Source organism: Taudactylus pleione, unplaced genomic scaffold (genome assembly GCF_031769625.1).
Source record: "Taudactylus pleione unplaced genomic scaffold, aTauple2 ptg000211l, whole genome shotgun sequence".
Taxonomy (NCBI): domain Eukaryota; kingdom Metazoa; phylum Chordata; class Amphibia; order Anura; family Myobatrachidae; genus Taudactylus; species Taudactylus pleione.
In genome coordinates, this window is record NW_028284613.1 from 1,263,832 (window position 1) to 1,272,719 (window position 8,888).

An 8,888-nucleotide genomic window follows, 5' to 3' on the forward strand; every position below is an offset into this window, starting at 1 on the left:
TTGAGGTTGCAGCAGCTTTTCTTACCCCTCCAGTATCAGCTCTCAGCCTCCGGCTCCTTTACAAGCTCAGTCTCTCTATATTTCTGCAGCTCCGCTGAGGCACTCCCTTAGGGGTCATCCGACACACCCCTCTTATGCTGATTGTTCTCAGGAACCTCCCCGGATGACACAGCTTAGTCCCATCGGATGTTCCCCGCCTCAGAGACCTCCGCTGCTCGTCCCGCAGTACGGCCGCTGCCCTCAGGTAAGCATCAAGGCAGCGCAGCCCCTTCTCCTGTCCAGCTACCTCACCAACTGCACACACCAACTGCCATTTTTCTCTAGTTCAAATCCTTGAGCCTGCTACAATACTCACTGGTCCCCTGACGTCCACCACCACTGAGGGGGCAGTGCAAATAGTCCCTGAACCTTAATGAAACCAGTTAAATCAAGCCCTATATTAGACAATGGCAGGAGTCACATTAATATTTTACATTTTCATAGAGGCACATCAGTGTGGGTAGGAACACAGGGTGTTGGTGGGGTGCCACATAACCAATCAGATTCTACTTAACATTTAACTTGCACCTTATAGAAGATAACAGCTAGAATCTGATTGGTTGCTATGGGCAACATCACTTCTAAAACTCACTTCTAAAAATTCTAATTTTAGTGAATTTACCCCCAATTCTCCTCCTGTATGTTTGTTTACGTGTAATTACAGTAAGTCCAGCTCTTTTCCTGCCTGCTATGCTAATTGTGTTTACATCTGGCAGCAGTGTAGCCAGAAATCTGTAGAGTGTGTGCGGAGTCACAATCTTTTCAGCAGATATTTTAGACAGATGAATTTTGTGGATTACAAGTTACAGTAGATTGTAAAGTTGTGTTTGCATGAATTGCATTTGCTCTGGACTTCCGATCATAAGTTTAATCAAAAGTAAAATTGCATCGAAAGTATGATTGCACAAGTGTGTACCTAGCTTTATTCAACTGCCCATCTGTACTGCTTCAGTAATGATTGGCTTATCCAAGCTTTGTGTTGCTGAGCTTACTATGATGGTCCAGTCCTAGACAGCAAATGGTGAGACTGATGCCTGGGAATTGATTACAATCATGGGTTCAATACAAGGGCTCCAATCTGTACCAGTCAGTGAGCTCAGGATTACAGAGGCATTAGGCAAACAGTGAAATAAGTGCTCTTCAAGTTTACTAACAACAATAGTTCCAGTGGGATGCAGTCAATAAGTCGGCGGTCAAAATGCCGACCGCCGTTTTCCCTACTCTCAAATCCCAGCAGGGGACTAATGACAGACGTTGAAATCCCGATGCCTGTCATTATACCTATGCCGGGAGCCAGATGCCCGGCATACCGAATTAAGGTAAGCCGGGGCGCCGGGTGCAGACAGCCGCGGGGTGAGGGTTAGGTTAGGGGCTCTTGGGGGGGATTTAGGGTTAGACACCCCCCTGGAGGGTTAGAGTTAGGCTAGGGGAAGAGGGAGTTAGGGTTAGGCACCCTAGGGGGAGGTTAGGTTTAGGCACCCCCCCCGTGAGGGTTAGGTTTAGGTTTAGGGAGCGGAGAGGGGAGGTTAGGTTTAGGCACCCCTGGGGGGAGGTTAGGGTTAGGCACTTTGGGGGGCGGTTAGGGTTAGGCACCCAAAAGGGAGGGTTAGGGTTAGGCGGGGGAGAGGGTTAGCGATAGGGAAAAAACTGACCTTGTCCACAGAGCTCACGTCCGATGGGATTTAATACCGATTGCGTTCCAGTAACTGTGTTGGTTGCAGCATTTTCTTCTGTCTTTAATTCATTTAGTACTGTAATTTACAAATTTTTACAAGTTATAAGTGTGCATAGAGGCAGTATTAATATATTACTCAGTAGGTCCTACATCTAGATGCAGGAAAATCTTTCATTCCATTATCCTATTGTGTGTCCTACTTTCATTATCAAGAGTAAATTGAATCCTCATTGATTTGTGTTAGTTAATTGTGTGTTTTTTGCTTACTTGGGTGAAAAAGTTTATAACCCTCATTTATATCAGAGATAGCTTTTAGTAGCTTTGTCTTGGTGATGATGTGTCCATTAAATGAGGTCACTTGGAGGTTTTTTAACGAAATCAATTAAAATCAGTTTAGTACTGCAATGTGAATCAATATTTATTGATCAACCTCAGAGAGAGCAATAGGAATACTGCTGGGAGAATACAGAGCACTCCCATAATTATAATGGTTGTTACAATGTGAATTATTCAGATGTCACTATATAGGGGGAACTGTACATCATGTGCATTATTCACAACACATTTTGGGCTCTATTTATTAACATTATTTTTACTAAAATAAAGTGAAAAAGGGTGTTTTCACACCCTTTTCACATTATTTTAGTTTCACCTGTAGTTATTACAGGGCAATTGGAGTAGAATTAGTAAAATTCTACTCCAACCCCCAGTATCACTTATTTTTAGTAAAGCAGATCGCATTTCCAATAATTGTAATGGGAAATGTGATCTGTGTGCAAGTTACTAAAAATAAATTGTAAAAAAATACCGGGGGAAGCCCTGTGATAATAACGCCACCTGGAGGTGGCGTTATCCAGGGTCTCCCCCGGTTACCGGGCTCCCACTCTGCTCTAACGGGGAGAGCAGAGGCGGGAGCCAGTACCAGCAATCAACTATGTGGTCTAAGTAGACCGCAAGCTGATTGCTGTAAAAAAAAGAAAAAAAAAATGAAACATTTTTTTTTTCACTTACCTGAATCCAGGGACCGGTGATCGGGCCTCCGGTGATGGCTCCTCTCCGGTCAGCTGGTCTCCCACAGTGCACTGGGGCCCGGTCATCAGGTGATCGGGCCCCAGTGCAGTATGGGAGATCACCTGATCGGGGAGCCCGGAGAAGACCACCGGAGGCCAGGAGGATGCAGGTAAGTGTAATGAAGGGAGGGGGGGTCGCGGGGGTCCGCGATCGTGGGGGGCAGGGCTTAGCACCGGGGGGCGGGGCTTAGCGTCGGTGGGGGGGTAGTAGCGGTGGTCGGTCGGCGCATGCGCGGGCTCTTAGTCGCGGTATTTTTTCTGAAAATACCGCGACTAGAGTGCGGATGGGATCCGCAGGGACAGAGCTTTATCGCAAGCTCTGTCCCTGCAAGGGATTTATAGTAAATCCCTGTGATATTACCTGAATTCGCAATGCGAATTCACTCTGTAATATCACACTACAATCCGCATTCAGTATGCGGATTGTAGTAAATAGAGCCCACAGTGTTGCATTTCTCTATTATTTAAGAGCATTTACTAAGTAAAGGACAATACCATTAACTTCAAAACCAATTTTATGTTATTAGTACACCCCAAAATATTAAAAACAGAAGGAATATCTTGGAACTAAATACACCGTAATGTGTACATGGTACCTGGTCCCAGCAGACACAGTTATTTTATGGGCTGATCAAATATTCATGATACTGCAGCCTATCCATTCACTAAAGTCTAGTGACATCACCAAGAGAATTTGTGCTCTTACTAGTTCTTTAGTGAATGGATTAGCTGAATGTTGGGTCATTTGCTAAAGGCTGTAGCTATGTTTCGTGAGCTACAGGTATACTGTAATACTGTATCTCTGTTTCGTAAGCTACAGGTATACTTTAATATTTCTCAATTTGTTATAACACTCTGTGCAAGGTGATTGTTACATATAACCATATTACCATATTTGCAAATAATATCCATAGAATGAAAATACTACACAAAGAACACTGACAGGATTATTTTATATATTCATATGTTTAATCTTTAGTATAGTGCATATCAGGAATGGAAGAGGGACGTCCTGACCTTCCATGCAACCTTATGGATTGTACAGTATTATCAACTCCCTTCTAGATCACAGAACAGTATTAGCTGAACCTGGTAGTTATTACCCTCACTATACTTTGGCTGCCTTTGCACACCCATTGCCTGCATTTTATTCGTGACCATTCTAGCCCCGGGCTCAGCCTACTAGTTCTACTCAGTCGCACATCTGTTGTCCAACTAAAAAAAGATGCACATTATAAACATGTGGTTGGTGATGGGGGAGTGGTCGGAGAAATGCAGGCGTGCCTGTCTGTTTGAACGCCATTGCATGGGCGTGCATTAGCCACTGCGACGGAAGACGCAGCTTGAGTACTCCCTGCGTGCAAAAAGATTTGCAATTTCTGAGACAGGTCAGACCTGCTGTAATTCTGCATGAGGGGCTGATGTTACTCGATACCACCGATGTATACGAAGGACTGCGAGGCCTTGCGGATGAGAGAAAGCTGTATTGTGCTTCATAATGCTGGCTGAGCGGTTGCAAACATTAGTATATTTTTGCAGTAGAACTGCATGCGTAATCTCAGCTGCGATCGCACTAGCGATCCATAACGAATCAGGACCATTGTCCGTCATATCATATTGAGAATGCTATTCATTTTTATTCCACAAAAATTTTTTTTTTAAATGAATTCATGTACAGTATACCAAGTACATATTCTCTCACCAAGTATATCAGTGTTGTAATGACATGCTAATTTACAGTTTCAAGTTGGCAGCTGTTTGTGGAAGCTAACTCCCACACTAATAATCATGGCAACTATATAGTGCAGCTAGAGAGAAACACAAAACACTCCTGAAATCCTTGTCTATGTCTTTTATAGGCTCTAAAATAATTTTATTTCCTATGTACATCTTACTGGAAATAATGCATTTTTCTTTCTGTAAATAAATTAAAATATCTATACCATATGCTGGAATCCAATTGAAGATTCAGAGTTGCTCGCAGTGTCGATACCGCATGCAGTTGGCTGATGATTTAGGTCTGCTCATGTGTCTGAGTCACACTGCACGTGTCCTGATGGTATCGCCAGCAGACACAGGACGAATTTGGACGCAAGAGCCGTGAATTTCTGTGGGCATTCCTAGGAGGTAATAGGGAGGTGCTTAGACAGACCTGAGCATGTTGTGGGTGTGTCGCTGACAGTAACTGTGTCTAAATACATGGTAGCACTGACACAGGACGCCATGTTCAGATAGAGAAATTGCACCTGCCATAGGACCGGTACAAGTTTTGATGGTGCAGCAATGGTCCATCTAATGGCATACCAAGACAGGTTAGTTCCGCTGCAAGTGGGTATCTCAGTATGAAAGGAATCAGTTGTGGCTTTAACATAAAGATGTATACGCTGCTGCAACAAAAGATGCCAATGGAATCCCACGTGAGCCCATTCTGGAGAGTTGGTTGGTGATTGGTGGTGAAAGTTCCAAGTGGCCTCTGTTTGAGGTCAGGTGCCGGGATGGTGGTGTTTTCCCTATGTCTTGATCAATGGGTTTCAGTTGTTAAGAGCCTTCTTCAGGATTGTGTCATGATCACGGCTCGTAACCAACTCTCCAGACTGGGCTCAAGTGGGAGAGATGGAACTGACTGGGCCTGTGACAGCAGCACACCATGCCTGTTGGGGGGCCTGTGGAAAAATGTTGCTATGGGGCCCCCATATGTCTTGATATGCTCCTGCTTGGGTATCAGTCAGATCTCTCACTGAGTGACTCCGTTGCACCACGCACACAACTCCTGGCACCCCTGCCTGCAACTCATCTTACAAGGTGCCTCTCACTGAAGTAAAGAGTGTTGGGATCAATGCAGGAGCCTGATAACTCACTGGGATGGGAGGCCATTATGGAAAAAGAGGTCCCAGAGTGCAACTGTTCCTGTGGGGCCATGAACCAGAGACATTTGTTATGGCGGGTTCTGCTGTAGTGAATCCATCTGCCACAGAGGAAATAAGTAGTCTCCCATACTCTTTGGAAATCTGTAAGCAACTCTTGTATATAGAAACATCTCAGTAGTTTAGGTGTGTAAACCAGAGCCGTAACTAGGCTTTTTGGTGCCCTGTGCCAGAAAGAGCATTGGCGCCCCCCTCATTTTTCAAAAGGACATAATGCACCCAAAAAAGGGCCATGGCCTCATGGGGAAGGGCCAGGGAAGAGATTGGGAAGACCAGGAGATGCTGGGGATGAAATAAGAGGAAGCTACAAGCAAGAATGATAATAAACAGAAATTTGATAGGCACAAACAGCGCCCCCTGTCCTGTGATGCCCTGTGTGTTGGCACCGGCCGCACTCCCCTAGCAATGGCCCTGGTGTAAACCACACCATGTGTAGGGGTTGGTTTCATTGAAGTGTCAGGGGCTCAGACTGAAAACAGGTAAAGGATGGGCATGATGAAAAGCTTGAGACATTGGAGATGGCAATCTCTTGTAAGGATAAAGAGCAGTTGGAGGAATTAAAAATAAGAACAGTTAGGTTACCAGCACTCTGGACCTGTAGGGAAGGTAAGGCCCCTATAGGCAAAATGTGGATGGCATGTCCACTGGGTATCTGATACATTCAGTTACACATACTGTATATCTACAGCCATGGTCAAAAGTTTTGAAAATGACACAAGTATTGGTTTTCACAAAGTTTGCTGCTTCAGTATTTTTAGACCTTTTTGTCAGATATTACTATGGTATACTGAAGGTAAATTGCAAGCATTTCATAAGTGTCAAAGGCTTTTATTGACAATTACATTAAGTTTATGCAAAGAGTCAATATTTGCAGTGTTGACCCTTCTTTTTCAAGACCTCTGCAATTCACCCTGGCATGCTGTCAATCTACCTCTGGGCCACATATAGACTGATGGCCGCCCATTCTTGCCTAATCAATGCTTGATGTTTTTCAGAACTTGTGGGTTTTTGTTTGTCCACCCGCTTCTTGAGGATTGACCACAAGTGCTCAATGGGATTAAGGTCTGGGGAGTTTCCTGGCCATGGACCCAACATTTTGATGTTTTGTTCCCCGAGCCTTTTAGTTATCACTTTTGCCTTATGGCAAGGTGCTCCATCATCCTGGAAAAGGCATGTTTATCACCAAACTGTTCTTTGATAGTTGGGAGAAGTTGCTCTTGGAGGATGTTATGGTCCCATTCTTTATTCATGGCTGTGTTCCTAGGCAAAATTGTGAGTGATCCCACTCTCTTGGCTGAGCAGTAACCCCACACATGAATGGTCTCAGGATGCTTTACTGTTGGCATGGAAAGGTGAAACGGCCACCTGATGTATGGGGCCCTTAAGTCTATGGCTTCTGCCATTGGCAGTAGAGGTGAGAGTCTATGAGTTTGAAGATATTGTCTGTTGAGTTGGTGAGAGTATTTGAGCTTGTGTCTATGTCTGGTCCTTTGTTCCTTCAAGAGTGTTTGATTCACAAAATATCAGTTCACAAGCTTGTTGAGGGCTAATCTTGGAGCAATAGGCTTGGAGGCAGTGAATTTTAGTATCTATTACTTTCACAGAGGCCTAGCTATAGAGGCAGTGCAAGTGGATATGGACAGGGTTTGACCTCCTGATCGCATACCTATGGACAGTGCTTACTGCATATATACAAAATCAGGGTAACTGGTACTAATTATATACAGCAGTAGCTGTGTATTAGTGCTTTCTTTAGTGGATGGTTTTGTTGCTAAAAGAAAATAATATTTTGAAATAAAAAACATATGAAAATGGGGTCTGTAATGATATTAGTCTATTATACTGTATATAGTATGAGCCAAATGATTTAAAGTGAAATAACAGGAGATTTAACATTTTTATGACTTTGCTTTTGCAGGAAAAAAATAAAATAAAACAAAAAGGAAGAGTAGATGAAGAAGAGAGGAGAGGTCGGAAAGTAGGTGAGAGGCAGAGTCTGTGAAGGTGAGGCAGCTTATGTGGGATGGCTGAGATATGTTTCATTGTTTTACTGTTAATTTATCAAGCTTATCAAGCCCCTCAAAATGTGGATTTGCAGAGATGTTTCAAAGATTAGACAGCAGTGACTGGTAAGGTTAGAACTTGGCACTCAACTTTAGGCATTCAGAATCAGAACTAATGTATTTTGGAAGGAGACAGCACAGTACTAGAGTAATTGGCTAATGCACTAGTGAAACATATGTCCCCGCACAGAGACTACATATTGGCCCCCTGCTCTCTTAACCTGCCCCTGTTTTTGTCATGCATTGCATAATTCCAACTACCGTTTTATAGATACTGATATAACAGTAACATCAGTATTTATGTTTAATAAACTCTTTATTTCTACTATTCACACTGTTCTTACTAAATATTTCTTATAGTAAAACTATACAGTTCTAACAGTTCTTTTTGAAACCTGGCCACAAACAGAATGAAGTCATTCAAAGGATTCTGCATCTAACGAGTGGCAGTTCTAACGAGTGACAGTTCAGCGAGTGTTATCAGCATCTTTTCTGATCTGTACCTGTACTCGGGATAAATAGGAGTTTTCTGTTCTTAGTGCTATTCACTTGCTGCCTACACTGAATAATGTCTGACAGAAAAAACCCACAGCAGCGTGAATGTGATTGATGTTCCTCCAACTCATGTTTGTGTCAGTTTCCCACATAGCACTGAGAAATGTGCTGCTTTTTCACAATGTGAGAGTTCTAAAACTGTGAAACAAAATGTAATGATAAACTCATAAATAATATCCTCTGTGTGTGGGCAGCAGAGCAGACCTGCCCTTGTAGTTGCTTCACATCTCTGAAAATATAGATAAAGGTATAAATTATTTTTTCTAAGTTATTCATTGAATTCAGCGTGAGGGAATTTGCCTTTTTCTGTTTCCTTACATGAACCATCAAGCTTGACACGTGTCTATCACCAAATTGCCTCACCTTTTAAAACCAGGTACATTTCCTATAACCATCAGCTCATGGGCACCAACACATAATGTACACAATAGATACATAATAAAAAATAATAGTGTGATATGTTCAGAATACAAATCTATTAAAATATGTTATTTATTATCTAAAAGTTTATGACATCGGAAAACAGTAAAATCAGTGGCACAGTGCACCTATATTTGCTAGC